We start from the raw sequence: 22,401 nt of genomic DNA, 5'->3' as shown, positions 1-22,401 counted from the left end.
ATATCCAGTTATGCCAGCACCATTTGTTGAATATGTTTTTCCCATTTTATATTTTTTGCTTCTTTGTCAAAAATCAGGTGTTTGTGGATTAATATTTGAATCTTCAGTTCTGTTCTATTGGTCCTCCTGTCTGTTTTTATGCCAATACCAGGCTATTTTCAGTAGTGTAGCTCTGTAGTAGAGTTTGAAGTCAGGGATTGCGATACCTCCAGAAGTTCCTTTATTGTACAGGATTGTTTTGGCTTTACTGGGTTCGTTGCTTTTCCATATGATGTTGAGTATTGTTCTTTCAAGGTCTATGAAGAAAGAATGGCCAAGATCAAAAACACTGATGACAACTTAAGCTGTAGAGGTTGTGGGGTAAAGAGAACACTCCTGCATTGCTAGTCGGAGTGCAAACTGGTACAGCCCCTTTGGATATCAGTATGGAGATCTCTCAAAAAATTAGGAAGCAACCTTCTTCAATACACAGCAATACCACTTTTGGGCATATACCCAAAGGATGCTCAGTCATACCACAAGGACATGTGCTCAACTATGTTCATAGCTGCATTGTTTTTTATGGCCAGAACCTGAAAACAACCTAAATGCCCATCGACCGAAGAATGATTTAAAAAATGTGGTACATTTACACAATGGAGTACTACACAGTGTACAAAAATAATGACATCTTGAAATTTGCAGGTAAGTAGATGGATCTACTAGACAACATCAAATTGAGTGATGTAACCTAGACCCAGAAAAACAAATATGTACTCATAAGTGACTTTTAGACATAACGCAAAGAAAAACCCCTATAATTCACAATCGCAGAGAACCTAGACAACAATGAGGACCCTAAGAGAGACACACATGGATCTAATATACAAGGGAAGTAGAAAAAGACAAAATATCCTAAGTAAATTGGGAGCATGGGGACCATGGGAGAGAGTTGAATGGGGGGAACAGATAAAAAAGTATAGCTCAATAAAATCAATAAAAAATGAAAAATAAAAAATTTAATACCCATTTCTTAGGAGCTTATTACTAAAAGAAAATAGTGTATTATCAAATTCATCCAGATAGATAGCTCTATTCTTTTCTACTATTCAATTTCAATAGACTCAATATATCAATTTTATGATGGCTGATAATGATTATCCAGTTGACGGAGTCTAGAATCTAGAAATCTCTGGGTATGTCTGCGAAGGCTTCCCTAGATCAGGTTACTTGAGGTGTTAAAGTCTCATCCTGAACATTCTCTGGGCTAGAATTCTGTGCAGAACAAATTTAAGAAAGAAAGCTGAATGCTCTCTATTTCCTGATTGTGGATACAGTGTATCCAGAAGCCTCAAGGAACCCGTACTAGGAAAGAAAGAATCCTTGGGCTGGGTCAGAAATAAATGTCTCCTTCCCTAAATTGCTTTTTTTAGGTATTTTGTCAGGCTAACTAAAAAGTAACAACAGCAGACTTGTAGTACGAGGTGTGAAGATTGTTTAGTTCAGAGGGGCAACTCCTGTGTCCTCCTACAGACACTTGTACTGCCAGCCAAGGAAAAGATGTGGAACTAAGGGATGCTCAGGACATTAACCATCTTGGAGAATTGCACTTAGACTAAGTTAACTCCTTTGTGGAACATCAACCAATTTTGAAATTACACCTTTCAAAAAAAATCAGGATTGCTTTTTATTTGTTGAGGAAAAAGAAAAGATGAGCAGGGATCTTATGAAAGAGCTGTAGTTTTACTACCTGCAAAGAGATGCTTCAAACTACTAAAGTATTGTGGAGAAAAAGCATGACTTTCATGCTACAGTTTTGCCCCTTACTGAGTATGGAATATGCTATTATGAATTTGACACTGAAATGGAATTTCTAAAGACAAACAACCACGGTACTTCAAAGTCAAGATAATTTGAGAAAACACAGTCCTTTAGAAAGAGTGACCTTACAATCAAATGGCAGGCTTCTGTTTTAATATACATTGCCCTATTCATTAAATCACTGAAGCTTGGCACATCATAAAGATGAAAGCCACTTCTCTTTTCATTACCAATAACCTCCTGTCGAGTATTTGCAAACTTTTATTTCCATCAACTCATTTGCTCTTTTCAAATTAAATTACCCTCTTTAAGTGAGTGAGATGAAAAGTGGGTTTTATTAAAATTAATGCTCTTCCTCACCTTTTGAATGTGAATTGCAATACTTTCTTCCAGTTTTAAATATTTTCTGATAATGATCTGTCTCAATCTCACAGTATTATACAGAATTCTTTTGATTAATATTGAGACAGGGTTTGAAATGGGTCAAATTTGCTCCAATACTTTGGAGAACTGTCTAGAATATATTATTTGCCTTTGGGTGCATTTTGTTGGCATAAGTTATAAATTTTGTTGCACTTTATGTGTTTCTATGAGAGATTCTTATTTAAAATATTACAGTCAAAATGTTGCATGGCTTTATGAAATGCCCCTGCTCAGTGCAGGGATTCCTCAGTGACAGCCTTAGGTACTGACTTGGTTCTGATTCCAGGGAACTCTTTAAACCTCACCCTCCACGCTTAGCACAGTAGAGTGGGAACCACGATGCTATCACATTAAAGTCTGAGATACAGGGTTTGAACTACGAGTCTTCCATTCTCTTCCAACTGTAAACACAAAAGAGTTGTGGGAGCCTGCTTTTTCAATCACAGTACTGATCCAGGTCCTTGGTTAAGCTTGCCAATAGGCGACAGTGCCTTACTAAGAATAGTCTAGTTGTATACACTCTTGGGTCAAACTATTATATTTTATTTTAAAAGTTCTCTAGAAAGAATCTTAGTTGACTTGATTTTGGAATTAGGTCAAATAGTGATCACTGGTGAAATTAGCATAAAGTATATGAATATTTTATAGCACTTGCAGATAAACATATAGGTGAACAAAGTCTGTCTGTCTGTCTCTCTCTCTCACGTACACACATACACACAAGCACACAACAGTTTTGTTTTTCGGCTTTTAGGGTCATGTTATATGCAGATTCTAGGAGCTGGCTGGATGTTTCAGCTGCCATCACTTTCACCATCGCCCCCATTAGACCACTAAATCAGTTTGATTGATTTGGAGAGAAAGAACATGATGGCATATCCTCTCCTTATTTCCAAATTTGAAAATACAATTTTATGTAAAATAAATGTCTACCTTAAGAGCTGCCTAGGAAACTTGTATGTAATAGTTGTCTGGAGCATCTTTAAAAAAATCTCAGAATTAGAGTGCTGTCTGGTGTGGTAGCACATGTCTGCAACCCCAGCATTAGAGAAGTGGACACAGGAAGATCGGGAGTTCAAGGTCATTCTCTGTTCCACAGTGAGTTGTAGACCAACCTAGACTGCATAAGATTCTGTTTCAGAAATCTAAAAAAAAGGGGGAAACAGAGTATAGCACGTATTAGCATGTATCATTTTAGCATGATAGGAAGTATAAAACTATTTTTAATGTGGCGTATCTTAAACAATGTAGGTTCTAGAATTAGATATCCAGGGACCTAGGAATAGATCTTCATAGAACAATTAGCTCAAGTAGGTTAATGCCTTGTATTCTCAGAACACACATCTGAGAAACATTTAAATTTAAGAAAAAACAACTTGAAATGTAGAGCATTTAAAGTAACACAGTATATAGGAAAGGATATTTCCACCCATAAAGTAACGGATAACATTGAAGTGGGAGGATTTTTAGTGAAATGTGTGTACAAGCTATAGAGTTGAAGACTAGTGTTTGAGTTTGTCAGACTCTGCAGTTTTAGAGCTTCACAAAAGTAAAAAGTCCCCCGAGGTTGTTGTAGAATAGCGTATTAACTAGGTAAAGGTGTGTTATATTTGTTTATGCTGCCGAATAGTACTTTAACTGTGTAAATGTTTGTTACTTTTGTTTATGGGGCATTTGTTTAATAATCTAAGGATGTGTGTTAGATTATACATAGATAAGTTGTGTTTGTTTCATCTTGCCTGCCTAAGGCACCTGATTGGTCTAATAAAGAGCTGAACAGCCCATAGGCAGGAGAAAGGATAGACAAACCTGCTGCGCAGAAAGAATAAATAGGAGGAGAAATATGGGCTCAAAAAGGAGAAGAAGGAATGAGAGAAGAGGGAGGAGAGAATGAGTAAGATGCTTGAGGCCAGAAGTCAGACAGCAGTCAGGCAACCAGACATAGAGACAGTATGAAAATAAGAAAATGTAAAAAGACCAAAGGTGAAAGGTAGATAAAAGACCAGGTTAATTTAAATTAAAAGAGCTAGCCAGAAAGTTGCCTAGTAAGAAGTCTCTGTGTCATAATTTGGGAACTGGTTGGTGGCTGAAAATAAAAACCCTGGGTACACTATGTTGAAAAGCATGAAGAAGGTACTTTATTTTAAACTATTAATATATTGGAATATATTGACATGAAAAATAACAACATCCATATATGTTAAAGATTAAAATCCCCTTTTTGTTGTCCTGAGTTTATAACCTTTGAAATTTTAACATTTTATCTGGATACAGATGTACTTCTGAAGACCACTGAAGCCAACATGTAGGGTTATTATTTAAATCATTTTGCATTAATAGTCATTTACCAAGTAGAATGGAATATGCTTTGCAACTTCCATTCATTGGCTTCCTGGCTACTTTTTCAAAAGGACGTTTGCTGTGTGTGTAATTAGAGTATTAAAAAAACAACAAAAACAAAAAAGCCTCAGGAGCTTTCTGGCCTTTCCTTATGCTTAGTATAAAGGGAATTAGGATTTAAAGGTAAACAAAATGTCTGGGCAGCAGCCAAGCTTAGAGCTGAATGTCTGATATGTGCCCAAAATGAAGGTTCTGTGTGGTTGCTCACTCTTTTAACAAGGAGAACACAGAAAACTCGTTCCTTTCTTGATCTAAGGAATCACTCAGCACACATCAAAATGTAAGAGTAAATTTTGCAGCAAATGGATAAAGCTAGAAAACATTTTGAGTGAGGTAACCCAGACCCAGAAAGACAATTATCACATTTACTCACTGATAAATGATTTTTAAACATAAAGCAAAGAAAACCAGCCCACAAATCACAAACCCAGAGAACCTAGACAACAATGAGGACCCTAAGAGAAGCATATATGGATCTAATCTACATGGTGTTGACTGACGCTTTTTGTCCTGCCTTGTTCTTGCAATCGTAAAGTCCCTCCAAAAATCACACAGAGATCTACAATAGTTTAAACTGATTGGCCTAGTAGCTCAGACTTCTTATTAACTCTTTCTTTTTTCTTTTTTCTTTTTTTGGTTTTTCGAGACAGGGTTTCCCTGTAGTTTCTAGAGCCTGTCCTGGAGCCAGGCTGGCCTCGAACTCAGAGATCTGCCTGCCTCCGGCCTCTTATTAACTCTTATAACTTATACTAGCCCATTATTCTTGTTTATGTTAGCCACATGGCTCAGTCCCTTATTCAGCGAGGCAGTCACATCTTGCTTCTTCTGTGGCTGGGTCAGAACTGCAGAGGAATGGGCTTCCTTCTCCCCAGAATTCTCCTGTTCTCATTGACCCACCTCTACTTCCTGTCTGGTTGTCCTGCCTATACTTCCTGCCTGGCTACTGGCCAATCAGCATTTATTTAAAATATTATTGACAGAATACAGACCATTGTCCCACAACAACATGGGAAGTAGAAAAAGAGAAGATCTCCTAATTTAATTGGGAGCATGGGGACCTTGGGAGAGGGTTGAAGGGGAGGAGAGAGGCAGGGAGGGGAGCAGAGAAAAATGTAGAGCTCAATAAAATTCAATAAAACTTAAAAAAAGAGTAGAACTAGGGTGACTCCCATCTCCTTTGACCTCATGTACATCTGCTTAGCACCTTGAAGATTTTTGAAAAGACCTGCATCCATGTCTCTTCATTTCCCTTGGGGAAAGGTGTAAGAGATTAGTTTTGTAGATCTAAGACTCTCAGATGAATTATTTTATTACAAACCTAAAGGTTGGGGAAAAGGCTATATGGAGTGTAGTTTCCCTGGAAATGTCCTATACTGTCCATGTTCAGTGTTGGAACAACCAAGCAGTGTTCAGACACCCGTATGATCATGGGGGTGTAGCTGATTCCCATTAGTCACATCAGATAGATATTACCTTTAGCACCAAGTTTATAGGTTGGATTTTGCGGTCTCCAGCTAGTGATATTTACAATTCAATCTTGCTGTAGTCTCGTTTACTCATGATATGCAAACTATGACAACTCCTTTTTCTACAGGAGTTTACATTCCCATGGTGCTGGAGGCACAAGAAAACCATCTCTGCTTCATCCAGATCATTGCTTAGCTATTAACTACATAGTTCTAGAAGAATTTCTTGGTCAACAGTTTTAATTATACAGAGGGCCCTGCTAATTTTCAGGGCATTGCTGTCTGAGTTTGCATTGTATTAGCTGCTCCTCAACTCAGAAGTGGACTGTCTAGAAATAGCACAGTCCACTTGTTCAGCTTTAAAGACTTCTCTTGGAAACATATCCTTTTTTCTTCTTCTTCCCTCAGTCCATTATGCTATCTGAACTTCAGGGATTTTGGTGATTTTCTAAAATATTTTAGGTTTAAGCATTTAACTAGCTAATACTTTATTAAACTCTATAATTTCTTTTCCATTCATGTTTAATTCCAATTTAATTTAATAACAAATCCTGAAATTTCTATTCTTATATAAAAGTTGTCCAGTTATCTTTATAGTACAAGGCATCACTAGCTTATCTAACAGAGGAAGTGAGCTTATAGGAGTACAAATCTATTGGATGGATTTGTATTTCATGTAATGGGGCCATTTTTGGAAAAGCACCCAGTGTTGATTGCTTGCTAATAACTTAAGCACAATCCAAGAGATTAATAATCATTTTAGGAACAGTGGGAAGGAAACTGCTGACTCCTGCTAAGATTTTAAAATAATCTGCTTGTGTTTTGCTTATGATCATCTGTAAGACAGATTATAATATATTGCTAAGGACACAAAAGAACAAAAATATTTTAATTGCCATGAATATAAGAACTATTAAACACAATTTGAAGCCTTTTGACATTACAATTGTAGTATGGAAAGTTCCAGAAGTCATGAGTACAGTTTTAAGTAAGGAGTAGAAAGGGTATAATCAAAGTTTTAAAAATCTATTTATATACATGAAGCCAAGAGATCAATTTTTCTTGTGTTCTGTAATTGCTTTTATTATAAAATTTGAGTTAATAATACAGTAGAACACCTCTTAGTAGTCAGACATTGTTAAGTTATGATTGATCATTTTTGTAAATTAGGAAAATAAAGGCTTTCTTATTAGATAAATAGGCTTTCTTTTAAAAATCCACCTAAGCTTTTAAACAAGAACAGTCAAACATGAAGGATCTTCTCCCTTTCTTAGGGTTATAAAATTTCAGCATACACTACCTATTCTGCCGTTTGGACCAATGGATATGCCCAAATTCAGTGCCCCCAGGAACATATAGGGACACAGAGCTCTGGCCACCTCTGATCAATACAGACACACATTGGTGCATAGTGTAACTAGTATACAGCTTCCTAAGAGGCCTGGTAGCTGAAAGTTCAACTATGACTGAGGTTCGAAGCTTAAAGATAGAGGGAGACCCCATCCCTAGTGCCCGCGATCTCATGATGCTTCATTTTGAGGACACACCGGCAGGACTTATTGCTGTCCCAGGTTTTATTTTTACCATATTTGATGACACTGATTTGTTTGACATCTTATTTCTCAACACTGCCCAAGATAATCTTGTATCAATGAGAACTATGCAGCTTTGTAGAACTTATACTTCTTTCAACATTTTTAAATAATAATTTGATACTTAGTTAAAGAAACTGTTTCTCAAATTATAAAATTGGAGGAATGGAATTATGATGATAATAATTGACCCACAGAGTAGTGGCAGCATATTTTCAAACTTAAAAAAAATTCCACTTCCAGTACTAGAAGCTTCATTTGATGATGAGAAATATCCAGGTGGAACTCTGCCACACCCTTATTTGGTGATTTTTTTAGATTGCCTTTATATGCCTATACGTATATTATAAGAAGCTTCTACTGTTTTAGGTTTCCATAGGATCCCTCAAATAGACCTTAGTTTTAGCTGACTCTCCTTTTGTTCCCTCCTTCAACCCCCTTTCCCTTCCCTCTCTCTCCCTGTTTTATTGTCTCATTCTAGAACCTTCTCCATCCATCCATAAATACCCATTTTATTTCCCCTTCCTAAGGAGATCCATCCCTCCCCCTCATCCCTACTCTCCTAACCTCTGTGGTTATACAGATGGTAGTTTGCTTAATAAATATTTAACAGCCAACATCCACATCTAATCAAGTTGTTGACCAAAAGGGTCTCATGACACAACCCGGTATATTTCCAAGACTGTAGACCACTCTCCACATACTGGCAGCAAGGCCCCATTGCTGAAGAGAATACAGCTCACTGAATTTGGAGAAGTCAAGCTAGTGTCTAACTTGAGCCTTCAAGTTAGTGTCCTACAGACTAGTGTCCATAGTACTAGAAGGTACCCTGCTTGTTACCAAAGGACAAAGGTAAACAATAACCCACAGGAGTGAGCATCTACAAGACATGTTGGTGCAATAGTGACACAAAGTTTGTAGAAGCAACCAACCAATACCTGATTTGAATTGCTCACTCCAGGAGATGGAACCCATGCATTTGGTGCTTGGGTGGCCAAGAATTTGATACTAGATAAGCTGGGGATCTAGGAGAAAACGAGATACTATTCTTCTGCCAAAGGAATGTAACAATCAAATGACTCCTAATGCCATTCTGCTATACTCATAGATTGGTGTCTTGCTCAGCCAGCATCAGAGAAGCCTCATCCTGTTGTGGATGGAAACAAATACAAAGACCCACCTACAGACAATACGCAGAAGGTGAGAAACCTTGGACACTCAACCTTTAAGGGATGTCTCCACCAAATCCCTCCCTTCAGAGTTCAGGGAACTCTGTAGAACAGAGGGCAGAAAGAGCCAGAGGGGATAGATAACACCAAGGAATCTAGGTTTTTTTAGCCACACAACAGGACTGGCACACACATGGACTCAGAGACTGAGATAGCATGAACAAAGCCTGCATGCATCTGCACCAGATGGGGCCCTAGAGCAGAAAGGAGAAGTGGACACTCGCCCCATCCCTAATCCAGAAGGTAAAACCAATTGATAGGCACTTGCAAATAAAATGTAATTTTTTCCATAGGAATATCACTGGGGAAACAAACTGTTCTTAAAACCAAACTCCATGCCCAGCATTAGACAGCCAACAGAAAACAAACTCAACAGTGGAAGGCTGTTTGTCTCATAATACTAAGTCAGGGTGTTTTACTTTGTTTTCTTTTTGTGTATTTTTCCTTTCTTTCTTTCTCTCTCTCCATCCTTCTATCCCTCTGTCCCTCCCTCCCTTCTTCCCTCCCTCCCTCCCCCCCTCTCTCTTTCTTTTTAACCTTACAGGTTCCTTAGGTATATATTATGGCATCTAGTTTTCATCTTTATGGGATTTCTGAGTAGGCAAATATGTGTGTATCTGTATCTATGTGCATTTCTTATGATTTTTCAGTGGCTATTTTTCTTACTTGGTTGTTTTATTGTAATCTGATTTGTTTGGTTTTTTATTTAACTTACCTATTTTAATCTTATTTGTTAGATTCCTGCTTGTTTTCTAGCAAGAGATAGAGAGGCTGAGGACCTGGGTGGGAGGGGACGTGGGGAGAAACTGATAAGAGCAGGGGTGGGGTGTGGAAACCATAATCAAAATATATTGTATGGGAAAACAAGTCTACTTTTTTCTTTTTTATTAAGAATTTTTGATATAACATCTTTTCATTTCACATAACTATCCCCATTCCTACTCCCTCCCCTCCTCCTGCTTCCTCCACTTTCCCCCTACCCCACCTCCGGATCCACTTCTTAGAAAGGGTAAGGCTTCCCTGAGAGGTCAAGGAAAGAAATATCTTGACTGAGGGAGCTATTAAATGGCTACCGAGAAACAGAGCACTAAGGAAAATACCAAGAATCTTCAAGGATGACCCCAGTTAAGACTCTAAGTCACAGTGGAGAGGATGTCTAAATTGGCCTTCCCCTGTAATCAGACTGAGGACTACCTTAATTGTCATCATAGAAACTTCATCCAGCAACTGATGGAAAAGTCAACTTTCAAATGAAAAGAAGCAGTTCCTTTACAGCTGGAAAACAATGCTTAGTTTGTTCAGTTAACACTTGACACGTGGTCACAGCCGATGTGGGTGTGAGCACTGTTAACACATGGTCACAGTCGATGTGGATGTGAGCGCTGTCTTTGCATTTTTTTCTCTTGCTGTAATCAAGTCCTTAATCCAGAGAAATTTAGTGGAGAAAGGGTTCACTGGAGTTTCTATTCTAGGTCTCATTGCATCCACACTCAAGAAATAGAGAGAGGGGACAGCACCCTCAGTTTGCTTTGTCCACCTTTTATAACCAAGGGCACCACCCAGAGAATTAAGATGGATCCTCTCATGTCAGTTAATGTGATCCAGATAATCCCCACGAGCATGCTCAGAGACCCATCTCCATGTGTTTCTGGATCCTGTCACATTGACTGCATTAGCCATCACTTACACATTGTGTTCAGCTATTCCTATTTTAATTGGTTTGTTTGGAACTTGCTATTATTTTTCTTGAACAATTTCATTCATGGATGTAATGCTTTACGGTTTCTCTCACTCCTCCAATCTCTCTTATTCCCCCCCCCCCACCTCTGTGACCCCTGACCTCACCCAGGGCTTTAAACCATCATTTCAGTTTGGCTTCTTTTTCTCCAAGTCTATTTGTGTGTTTGCTTATGTTTAGGCAATTCTGCCCTAATCTCTTGAATGGATGTCCTTATTTTATTAATTTCTTGATTTCTTTTTCCTGGAAGAACATGCATGTCATTGAGTTGTTTGAACATATTTATAAACATTGCTTTGAATTAATTTTTGGAGGTCCTTCTAAACTGATCTTATCGAGAACCATTGCTGTAGGACTGGTAATTTTGGGAGGGAATGGATTGTCTTGGGTTACCGCAGCATTTTTGTTACTGCTCTAAGACTTGGACATCTGGATATCAGCTTGCTGGCTGGACTCTTGTTGTTCTTCTACTCTCTCCTCTCCTCTCCTCTCCTCTCCTCTCCTCTCCTCTCCTCCCCTTCCCTCTCCTCTCCTCTTCCCTCTCCTCCCCTTCTCTCCTCTTCTCTCAATTCAAATCACTTTCCTTCTTTAGTGGAGGCATTTGAAGGAAAGTGGAAGCATTTGTTTCCTCTGTATCACTGAAATTGAGATCCCCAGGTACTACCCCTAGTCGTCCCCTGAGTATCAGCTACTTTCTGCAGTAACAGTAATGATGCAAGAGACAAAACACCTCTGGCCACTCCCCTCCTCTGACATCTGGAGTGGCATGCTCTGTGCCTAGGCACCCTCCCCTGGGTTATAGATGACACTCTCCTGGCTTTCACAGTCTCTGCCCCCTACTATAGTCCTCCGTGAACCTGGGTGATCTACCCTCAGTCAACTCCAACCACCTCTTGCCTTTTACAGCTTCTACAGTTTGTTGTATGACGATGTAATTCCATGGACTTGGCTATTTTACCATCAATTAGCTTAAACTCCTGGGCCACTTCTGTAATCTCTTCTGCATCTATGCTCTCAATTTTAAAACTAATGACCATTTCATATAAGTAACTTCAAAAATTAATTGCAAACCATTCATTTTAATGCATTGTAAACATGTATGGCACTGAAATGCTCTACTTAACATGGCTTGTCAGAACATTGTCTTTGTGAACACAATGTCCAATCAAAGAAAGTAAGACAGTGACAGATCCCACGTTCTTTTTGATTCCATATTTGGTCTTGAGAAGTTGTTAACTAGTTACCTAGGGTGTGCCAGTGTCATTTCTTTAGAGCAGAAAGTGCCTGACCCCATTGTGAAACATCCTATCTGTCTAGGAGGGTAACAGGGTCCTGAGAGATAGCTACCTATGGTGCAGTCCTAGGCACACAGGTGTGTTCCACCTCAGAAACTGAATTATCAGAAGCTCAGCGTTTGTTCCATCCTAGATGTAAATTTAAAGGATCATTAGATAATTCGTGCATCTATGAAGTAATGTGGTTTTGGATCCTGGGTGTTTGTTTGTTTGGTGTTGATTTTAAAATGACCAGCTGATTCAAGACTTCAGAAGCACTGACCTGACCTACTTCTCATAGTTCTCTGAACTTCAAAGATGAAAACATCAAATAATAGTTGTCTTTCAAAGTATGGTGGAACTTTGACCAGACAGGACAAAAACAAACGGACCTAAAAGTTAGTGTGTGTGTGTGTACATGTATGTATGCATGCATATATTTATGCATGTTCACTTGTGCATGTGTGTGTATGCATATGAATATGCATGTGTGTTTGCTCATGAGAATGTGTGTGTGTGTGTGTGTGCAATTTCTTGTTTTACCAATGTCTCTAAAATCCTTGCAAAATGTGAAATTCATGGGTGCTGTTTTGTGACTTTTTTTGTCACTATGACCAAATATCTGACATAATTAAATTATTTGAAGGCCAAGGACTTCTTTTGGCTCATGGTTGATAAAGTACAGTCCATCGTGATGGGGAGGGAATGGCGGTTTCATCAGCTGCCCTTGGCATTTGAGCATACAGTATAACTAGCTCATGGCTTATTGTACTGTAAAGCAGAGAGCTTAGGCTAGTACCAGGTCATTGCCCTCAATGTCCACCACCTCTCTCTGCAGGCCCTGATTTTCAAACCCAACATCCCCATCATTTTCCAGAAATAGCATTATCTGGAAACAAATGTTTCCAAAACACGATCCTGTGTGGAACACTTGACTTTCAAACTTGAGCTTAGAATGAGCAAACTCCTGGGGACACAACAGTTTTGAAAGGGACAATACAGCAGCCCTCAGATGTTTTTTTTTTTTTATAGAGGTATATTGTGCAGAAATCATTGGAATCCTATTGTAGATAGAGCTGAGTTTGAGGAATTCATACACTAGGAAGGAATTTAATATACTGTTAAAAGATACCATTCTTCTTTTTCCAGAGAGAAGAAAATACTGACACTGCTCTCTGAGTATGGCGGGTTACACTGAATAAGTACGATTCATGAAAATGACTTGGGGGCCTGTGGCCAGTGACTGTGTGCAGAGAGTAAGGACAGGGAGAGGTCATGCATGACACACCAGGCAAACTTGATAAATGCTATTGACATAAGAAAAACTTCATCACTGCAGTCTTTGCTGAATATTTATTTTTAGATGCAAAATGTTTCACATGATTGATTTTTCCTGTTTTCCCACTTATTTGGTTTTTCTAAAAAGAAGAGGCCACTTGAGTTTTTAAAGGTATATTGTCTGGATGTGGCTGTGTGTGTGTGTGTGTGTGTGTGTGTGTGTGTGTGTAGCTATTTTCTGCTCAACAGAGCTAAAGGCAGTTGTTTCAGGTGCAGAAAATTTTTCCATAAACAATATCATGCCTTGTGTTTCTATCTGGGCTCAGAAGGAAAACACCCTTCTGTGTGTTTATGGACTGCATCTCAAGCGACTGCTTCTGAGCTCATTGTGAAAGCCTGGAGGTGAGGTTTCTTGTCGGGAAAATGATAGAACTGAGTGGCAAGATCATAACTGGATCTGCCAAGTTAGGATAGCCTCATATACACAAAGTAGAAGGAAAAACCTTAACAGATGGTAACAGAAATAACAACCCAGTAGAACTGCTTTATATTTTCATATAAGAATTTTACTGGATATCTTTATACTATTATAAAGGATTGTGATAATTATTTACACAAATAATAAGCATGTAACGAGTCAGTGGGGTTTGCTTATTAGCATATACACTATGGAACACGTAAGGATTTATCATTGGTAATGTGGCGGCTAGTTTCTAAACAAATGGGAATTAGATACAAAGAAAAACAGGTTCCTGCATTGATTTCTTCACAGGGGAGAAATCTGAAGATATTTAGAAACCAAGGTTGAAGTACGGATAGGGAGGGTAAATAGGACAGATTCTCGCTCAGGCTTTTGAGGTCTAAGGTGGTGGATTAGTTGCTGTATGTGGAACTGAATCTTCACACTTGAGTGAGCACCAACAGAGAGCAGAGAACAGAGTGGGGCAGAATCACCAATAAAACTCCCCATACTAGGAGATGGGATGAAGCTAACGACCCTCTAGCAAAATGTGCTAGGGATTCGATTTTCATTTCACGATGAGGTTTATGGTTGTCCAAGATAAAGATGTTATGGGGCCTGTAGTCATTTTTCCATCATAAATAAATAATTAAAAAAGCTTTTCACAGTTTGAATTCTTCCTCTTCAAAGATAAGGATGGAAGAAAGGTCATCTTACAAATAACCATGAACACTCCAAGGCCTCTTCCATCACAGCTCACTGGGTCTGTTTTTATTTAGTCTCCATAATGGCTAGAGACTGCCCATTCTGTTCAGCATCTCTATGATAGCGTTGCCAAACACCCACGCATGGTTAATGCTGCTGGCATTAATAGCATGTCACTCATACACAGAAGAGTACAATCAAATGGAGCTGTTTCAAAGGCGCTGAATCTGAGAATCCATCCAGATAACTTGTTCACTTTATTTCTTTCGAGATGTGAGACAGGGATGAAGGTAGGAGCTGCTGCCTATCCCGGGAGGTCGATTTTTCTAAGCTTGCCTCTCAGCTCAGTCAATGTGATTATCTCTCCTGTCACACAGAGCAAACGACTGCTGGGCAAGAAAGATGTTCTCGTGCTGCCAGAGAAGTTCAAATAAATAAGGGACATAACCACATCCTCACCATTTGGGAAATGTTTCTGTCCCTTCACTACAATGGAACAGATATCAAATTATAGAATTTTGTCAAACCATTATTTCACGAAAAGATTTCTTAGATTTATCTGCCCTGACTATTCTAGGTGTGTAGGAAGACCTAGAAGAGGAGTATTATGTTCTAGTTTGTTTATTTAATGAACCACAAAAGAAAACTGGGCTTAAAGTCAAATTTATTTTCCTATTCCTTACAACATGGCATCTAGTGAATCAGGGAAGGGGCTTAAAGACTTTTGAAATTATTTCATTTATGAAGATATTATCAATGCCATAAAAGAGTCCTGAAATAGCAGACTAGCAAGTTTATCTTATCAAAAATTCTGGACTTCAGATAACACAAGAGAAGTCTGGGTATTTTGTTGTGGTGATTAGTGGTTTGTTTATTTGATATATTTAAACTGGGCGACATCCAAGAAGAGCCCTTCCCCACGAGCCGAGTGGTTCTTTGAGTAGAACATCCCGTTTTCCCTTGAGAACCTCTCTGCATACAGAATAATGTTAGCAGAGCAGCCTCCTGGATGGAGATCAATACAATACAGATTTCTTAAAAATTCAAAACATATGTGTGTTTTACACATGTATAAATATTTAAAAACCCCTGAAAGCAGCAGGACATTTTGCATGGTTCTTTATAAGTCTCAGCCAATCTGTTGCCAAACGAAATATACTGCAACATAATTATGATGTGCGGCACTACAGGAGCATAAATCTGTCTTTTCTCCAAAAGGCCTGAAGATGGCCTGTCGCCATCTTGTTACTCCATTGATGTGATCAGTGCTGACAGCTGCTTCAGCAAGTGATAATTCACTGTGAGGGAAACACAGAAGGATATTTAAAAATCATCTTTACAAAGTAAGCCATCAAAGACCGCTCTCTTCCAGGAACATCATCTTTTCCTCCCTTTGGTCCCAATGGCTGTTGCGTCGCTGTGAGAGTTCTGTATACAATCACCAGCATCCTTGGTTTCCTGCTCTGCTGCCTCGCACTCTCAGAGGTTTGAGAGTGACTCTAGCCACGGGTGAGTTACATTCAGACCTATACAAGGTGAAGGTAACACTGGGTTGAATTTCTTTTGATTTGGAGAACAAACTACTTTCAGTGTTCACATCACTAATTCTCTCCTGTCCTAAAGCACATTTGGCTTTCATTACTGATGCTTCATGAGTGGAAAGAGCATGGACCAGGAGTTATTGTGGGTCCTGAGCTCACTTCTTCGCTGTGAACTCAGATAACATGGTTGTTTACCTTTTCTGCACCCTGTCTGTGAGGTCAGTGCGATGCACACATTCTGATTCTTAAGATATTTTAAACTCTAAGCCTATGCTTCTATGATTGCTAATACCTCACCTGTTGTTCTTTTAGCAACCCTGAATTATATTACACGTTTCAGAAATCAAGACAATTGTAGTTGATTCGATTTCAAATAGTGTAACCCAGTGTGATTCTTTGAGCACAAGCAGGAAATTGTAACAGGTGATTCCTAACCTCGAATCATAGCCTCAGCTACAGTTGCAGACTCACTCTTGAGGACTTAAACTTGGCCTTTCAGTATTTTATAGCTTGTAACAATTGGATTGATTTCGAGAAGAGTCCATAGTATGAATGGGAGAGATGGAACTAACATTCAGGTTTTAAAGTAACCATAGACGTCAGGGGAAGAGTGGTATGGGAAGTTCTGTCTATGTGTTGTTTTTATTGGTTAATGAATAAATGTTTCCGGCAGTGGCTTAGCAGAATAGAGCTAGGCAGAAAACTAAACTGAATGCTGGGAGAGAGTAGGCGGGGTCAAGAGACACCAAGTAGCCACCAGAGGGGATAGAAGAGAGCTGCCAGCTGGAACCTTGCCCGTAGGCCACGAACCTTCTGATAAATATAAAAGGGTTAATTCTAGATGTAAGCCCTGGCTAGCAATATGCTTAAGTGATTGGCCAAGGAGTGATTTAATTAATACAGTGTCTGAGTGATTATTTTGTTTCTGGGCAGTTGGGAACAAGCGGCCTCCACAACAGAAGAGGATTATTGACCAAGCTGAAATGAAATTCTTACATCCATTAATTGCCATGGACACTTCATACTTTATTAAAAGTCTTTTGTCTAGTTAGGGCGCAACATAAAAATTATTGTAAAGAAAAGAGTAGAATATACTAACTACATCATATGTAAAAATTAAATTAAAAATTTAAATAAGCATGGGAAGACCATATGAACTATTTTCACGAAGAAATTACTAATCATATCTACTAGTATGTAATACTATCTTTATTGGGTTTCTGCAGTTATTATGCCAAGTGCCACAAACTGAGTGAGTAATTTAAACCATAGACATTTATTTTCTTATAATTTTGGAAGCTTGACATAGAAGCAAAAGAGTCACTGGGTTGATCCCTTCCAAGAGTTGTGAGAATCAGGTCTGTGCAGATCTCCTTGGCACATCTTCACAGTGTCTTCTCTCAGTGTGTGTTTGTGTATAAACCTTTGAGGATACTAAACCTATTAGATTAAGATCTCTTCCCATGATTCCATTCAACCCCTTTTAAAATATCCTCAAATACAGTAGCTTTCTGAATCTCTTAAAGTAGAATAACAACAACTCAACTTCTGGGGACATACAATGGAGTCAGGCCATCACTGTGTCCATCACATAAAGAGCTCTGATCAAGGAGCTTTGCATAAGTGGGCTTGTTAGCATTTGCAGTGACCCTGTAAGACTCTTAGAATCCTCAACCAGCAAGTGGCAAAACTATGACGTTCAAAGGCAGCACTCATTGTTATGATGCAATTGTATTAGTGAAATATTTATGCAAAATGTTGTTATTTGACTAAATGCATTTTAAGAATACAAAACACTCTTCTCCCTTCTTTTGAAAGTATAATGGGTTGGACATGTAATTAAAGTGGAAAGCAGTTTAATAGGCTTTTGGGATACATTCTTAGAGTCTTTGAAACCTGAGAAAGACTGAGATAGTCTAAAAAGCTATTTCAACAGAGAAGGAGTGCATGAATTCCATAGGAGTGTGTTGGAAATGCAAGATAGGGGCATTTGTACATAACACCCCCTCCAGGAGCCACCTGTGGGCTGATACCAACTGTCCACTGCTCTGGATGTTAAGCACATTGAGTTTTGTCGTTATAGGTGGACTTATGTCTTCTCATGCTGAGTGTGTTTGGATCTGTTTGTTTGTCTGCTATAAGAATGTGGAACCCTCGATTCCAGAGCTCCTGAGATTTGAAATGGAATGGCTTCTTACCTGCACATAGCAAGGCACTTGAACCCACATACCTTGGACAGTGGATGTTTGGGGAGCTAGCTTTCACAATTATGTTTATTCAGAGATGACTGATACATTTTCTTTATAGCATATACTATCATCTTCTGAATTATTCAAAACTGAGACATCATAGTGACTATTTCTCCCATACTCAGTACTAACCAGGGCTGAACCTGCTTAGCTTCTGAAATCAGACAAGATTGGGCGTGTTCAGAGTGGAGGGGCCATAGACCACAGTAACAATTTTTCAGATGTAACCAAATGCATGCTGAAACAACTTAAGGGAGGCACAGGTTTGAAAAGGCCACATTCCATCCTGGTGGAGAGGTCCAGTGACGGGTGTGGTGGGAATGACTCACAGCTGTCATGGTGGATACAGGCAGTGTGGCTTGCTCACATCTTATACTAGGACACAGAGGCAGCAGAGACTTTCTCTGAATGCAGGCTGTATTATAACCTGTAAATTCTGAATCCATGTCCTTATGTTTTTTTTTTTTTTTGACAATCCCCACATTAGAAGATTTTACAACCTTCCAAAACACCAGCACCATCTGGGACCAATTGCTTTATCAAGTGAGCATATGAAGGATGTCTCATAGGGTTGGGTGGTACACTCAAAGGCTGTCATGTTGTCATGTTCGTTTGTGGTCTGCTTTATTTCCATTGTTACCATCTAATGAGGGACATGTTGGATGGTATGTGCTTCCTTTACTTGTGTAAGGAAGCTTGCCTCTGTGCATTGCATGAAGCAGGTGTTGAGCTTTGCCAAGTCTATTTGTGTCTCTGACTGTGACTATAGGCTGTTTCCTCACTCAGTTCAACAATAGGAATTGGAGTCATTAAGTCACCAGTATTGAACTGCCTCATGTTCAAGAAATGAAGTATTCGGGGGCAAAGTTCAGTCCTTTGGATTCTCATTTTTTAACATTTTGTTGAAGTTGTATCTCTGTTGACATGTAGTTTTCTTCTCTGGTATGGTTCTTCTAATGTGTCTAGTTTTAGATAATACCAACCTTCTAATAAATTGCAATAATTTTGGGTTGAGGTTATAGTTAAAAGACATTTCTTCCTTTACTTTTCAATAAAATTCTCTGATACTACCTAGGCATAGTGTTCTTTTGTTGTTTTGTTTTGTTTGGTCCAGTTTTTTTTTGTTTTGTTTGGTTTGGCTTTTTTGTAGGTTCTTAGTTAATGATTCAATTCCTCTAGGAGTCATGTGGCTGGTTATGTATCTATTTCTCTTCAATTTAGCCTGTTAGGTTGTTTTCTTTCTAGGAATTGGTTCCCGTCATTGAAATTATCCAATGCGTGGTCAACAAGCTGTTCATAATATTCCTAGTTCTCCTTTAGTGGTCAGGACATCAGCAACACAGAACAGCTCTGTGACTATATTGTTTGCTTTATTCATCCACTGATGACTGGTTCTATGTCTTCACTCATGTGCAAAACTCCACCTGTGATAAGAAGATCACCCCTCATTGTTTTGATTCATGTTTTCCTGGTTCTTACCATGTCACTTCTATTCAATGTAAAGCCAACAGGTTGACTGACCCTTTGAGAAAATTCTTCTTTTCAGTCACTATTTATTTCCAACATCTCTTGGCTTGCCAGACTTTCTGCCTCAGCTCACTTCAGCTATGTGTTGTTTCATAGCTAGTCATATATAATATATATATAATATATATATATAATATAGACTAGTACAAGTGTGTCTTTAGTATGCTGATTTCATTTGATTTATATGCATGCCCTATACTTAGGTAAACATCTTATGAGAATTACATACTTGTTTATTTAGGGAAGCTCTGTACCGTCCTCCATAATGGCTGCTAATTCACACTGTCAACAGTGTGTCTATTCTTCTACATCCTCTCTAGCATTTGCTGTCAGCCACTCCACCTGTGATAAGAAGATCACCCCTCATTGTTTTGATTCATGTTTTCCTGGTTCTTACCATGTCACTTCTATTCAATGTAAAGCCAACAGGTTGACTGACCCTTTGAGAAAATTCTTCTTTTCAGTCACTATTTATTTCCAACATCTTTTGGCTTGCCAGACTTTCTGCCTCAGCTCACTTCAGCTATGTGTTGTTTCATAGCTAGTCATATAGATTTTTCTATCAGTTCTCTTATCATATCAATGATATCTGCTTTCAAATTGCCTATGTAATAATCCAACATTGGTGGTTCCTATGATCACGACTTTGTTACTTCTTCTATCCTTTCTAGTTTTAGTTGAAAGGAAGAAGTGTTAATTAAATAAATGAAATTGAGATGAACAGACCTTATGAGTCTCACACACTGTTTACTGCCCTAAGGAGGCAGGTGAGGAAAATGGTCCTTTGCTGTGAAGGGTTCTGTCAGGAGTTGACCTGAGTTAACTGATTGCTATAGCTCTAGGTACCAGGAGGAGGCACAATTTGTCTGTGTTCCCATTTTGACATCTTTTTATTCTGTCCCTTTGCTCATTACTTGTCAGTGGAAGCCTGTGCCTATAGAGCTTTCTCTGTAATCTCCTCTACAGTCTCCTGGTGTGGAGAGGAGCAGAGAGTAGGAGAACAAGACTGTCCTTTAATATTGTAATTGCATCTCAGTGTTGGAGCAGGTTGGTGTTGCAAGCTGTAATTCAGCTGCCCTGCAGTTACGTGCTTCTTCTTGGCCTCAACGTGGGATGGGGAGTCTATATTCCTACAGGTTGGTTAGTTTTCACACTACTCTGAAAAGCAAGAATTTCTTAACTGGAGGGCTTACAGGGAAGTGTCAAAATAGTTTTGACTGTTTTTTTTCCCACTTCCATTGTCAGAGTCATGAGAGTTTATTTATGAGATTCTCATCATAAAACCTGGAGTGGAGGGGGGCAGGTGTTAGTAATAAGGACATGAAAATTGTCAGAAGTCCTTTAAAATTCTCTTCTTGAGGCTTCCTATTCTCATTCCTGCCCTCGATAAGCTGACATTGCACACATGTGACATGCCTTCTAGTTTACCACTCTCCTGAATTCTGCATCGGGCCAGGATGCTTGCCCCTATATGTGTCTGCCAACACCTGCCTCTTCATTTATTTGGGGATGTGGCTGGCCCTTTGACTTAGCTTTCCTTGCAGTATCAATACAAATTATTCATTTAAGATTTTTGTTTGGTATAAAAATGAATGTGATAACTTAAAAATTCTTTTTCTACCAGAGACAGAACTGGACAATAGTTGTCTTTGTACACTTCAGAAATTTTCAATTTTTATATTGATCTTTACCAAAGATTTAAACTTTTGTTACTTGACTGATGTGTTACTGGACCTTCAACAATACAAGATGTAACTTTCAAATCTATGATTGGTATTGGACTCTACTAAAATCATAAAATGGTCTTTCTCAAGAGGTACAGGCAGACTTTTAAAAATTTCTAGAATGTCATACAATATGACAAAGTTTCTTATAATAGCCTTACATGGTTTAAGAAAGATAATTTGTTGGTTGAGGCTTACATACATTAATCCCATGAAGTATGGTTACTTTCTTTCATAAGCCTTGTATTAAACCATGCCTTCATGTGATTGAGACCACATCAGGGAAATGATTTTGTTTACTTCATACTCAGATGGATTATTTTTTAAAAGGAAGTGAGTACAAAACTAATACAGCAAAGCAAGACTGTGAAAGGGAATATTTCAAAATTGCTTTAAAGTCATAACTCTTCATGTTCTATTTTTTTAAAAAAATGTCTTTCCTCCACTATTCACCCCCCCCCACACACACAGAGGAACAATTTCAAAGTTGTTTCCTAATTTCCTCCCATATTATGATAGCAGAAGTTTGTCTAGGCATCACTGCAGTATCTGTACATTTAAATTAACATCTAAAATACTTTCCCATTTATGGGTATTTCTAACATTTTACTGTGCTAGGTTCTTATTCATTAATATGTTTTAATTATAACTTTGAGACTCATTGAGTCAAATGGTATCAGAAATAATTTTAGAAATGACTGCAATGATTTCTCTTCTGCACTGTGTACTATATCAGAGGGATGAGTTACTGGGTGCTTCCTGTGAGCTATGTAGCATGTTAATTGCCTCATGTCTGCGTAATTTAATTTTTTTTTTTATTTAGAGCTTTACATGCTACAAGCTTGATCCTCAATGTGGGAATGTTAAGCATTGGTAACATTTTAAGAATTGGAGTCTAGTAGAAGGTAATGAGGTCATTTGTCTCACCACCTCTGGAATGAATCAATACAGCCATTATAAGATTCTAGTGAATTCTTATAGGAGGATAGAAGTTG

The sequence above is a fragment of the Arvicola amphibius genome, chromosome 8 (genome assembly GCF_903992535.2).
Source record: "Arvicola amphibius chromosome 8, mArvAmp1.2, whole genome shotgun sequence".
NCBI classification, from domain to species: Eukaryota; Metazoa; Chordata; class Mammalia; order Rodentia; family Cricetidae; genus Arvicola; species Arvicola amphibius.
This window is presented reverse-complemented; position numbering follows the sequence as displayed.